This window comes from Pteropus vampyrus, unplaced genomic scaffold (assembly GCF_000151845.1).
Source record: "Pteropus vampyrus isolate Shadow unplaced genomic scaffold, Pvam_2.0 Scaffold3, whole genome shotgun sequence".
Classification (NCBI taxonomy): Eukaryota; Metazoa; Chordata; class Mammalia; order Chiroptera; family Pteropodidae; genus Pteropus; species Pteropus vampyrus.
The window spans coordinates 11,759,313-11,760,773 of NW_011888784.1; the positions used below are offsets into that span (position 1 = coordinate 11,759,313).

Sequence of the window (1,461 nt, forward strand, 5' to 3'; positions counted from 1 at the left end):
TGACTCTCTTTCAACTTTTTAACTCACTTTTGAGCAAAATATAATATAAACCCATTCAGTCGTTATTAACTGATAGGTTGTATGAATTTGCCTTTGCTATAGTCTGTCCACATTGTATAGGTAAAATCCTCTTCTCTTATCTACTAGAGGATTTCAGATTGCGGGCTGCATCCCATAACTGAATTTGTTGTGTCTAGCAGGCATATATGTAATCTGGTTTTGTGGCACTTAATTGCAATGATCCCCATTCTTCTATTACCTGGCTCTCTGTCTTTCAGGACGGAGGGAGTTCATGAGATATTATAGTACCCAAAATACTCTGCCTCTAGGACTCTCTCTGTTTTCATTCTGCTAAACTATGTTTAGGGACAACATTGTCCAGAATGTAATATACCTCTATCACATCTCTGTGCTTCTTGCCCATCACATTATTACTTGCTTTTTTGTTTTCTGTGATTTGCAGTTTTAAAGCAGTAAATCTTCATGACCTTAGATTTGGCAATGGATTGTTAGATATGACACACACAAACAAAAATATAAGCAACAAAAGAAAAATAAATTGGACTTCATCAACTGGACTTCATCGAAGCCAAAAACTTTCATTCATCAAAAGATATTATCAAGAAAAGGAAAGGACATGCTACATAATGGGAGAAAATAGTTGCAAAACATATATCTTGTAAGGATTAACGTTCATTATATACAAAGAACTCAAAATGCAACAACAACAACCAAAAACCCTAAAAAACCAATTTTAAAATAGGCAATGACTTGAATATTTATCCAAATAAATTACACAAATTGCATATAAACACACATGAAAAGTTGCTCAAGATCAGTAATTATCAGGGAAATGCATAGTAAAGGCACAATGAGATACCACTTTACACTTACTAGGATGGCTATAAGACAAAAAAAAAGAAGCAATTGTTGGTCAGAACATAGGGATACTGAAACTAGTGCATTGCTGAAGAAAATGTAAAATAGTGCCACCACTGTATAAATTTGGTAGTTTTTTCTTTTTTTAAAATCATTATTATTATTTATGCCTACAGCACCTGGTCTTTCTAGGTGGTCTCCCATCCAAGTACTAACCAGGCCTGACCCTGCTTAGCTTCTGAGATAAAACATCAGGCTTGTTCAGAGTGGCATGGCCATAGACCATGGACTGTGGCTCCACTGGAGTGCTAACCCAGGCCCTTCTGCGTGTAAAGCAGATGTGCTAACTGCTACACTATGGAACCACGTCCAGCAGTTCTTGAAAAAGAAAGTCACAGAATTCTCATACGATCCGACAATTTCACTCTCTGTGTATACGTTAAAGAATTGTAAATAGAGACTCAAACAGATACTTGTACACCAATGTCTATTTCAGCATTGCTCACAATAGCCAAAAGGTGGAAACAACCTACGTATCTACAAACAGATGAACGGATAAACAAAATACGATATATAAGTAAA

General features: G+C 35.9%; 1 pseudogene; it reads right to left on the reverse strand.

Annotated features, from left to right (window-relative positions):
• Positions 1-1,046: 1,046 nt before the first annotated feature.
• Positions 1,047-1,162, reverse strand: LOC111741528 (annotated as a pseudogene).
• Between the last annotated feature and the right edge of the window lie 299 nt (positions 1,163-1,461).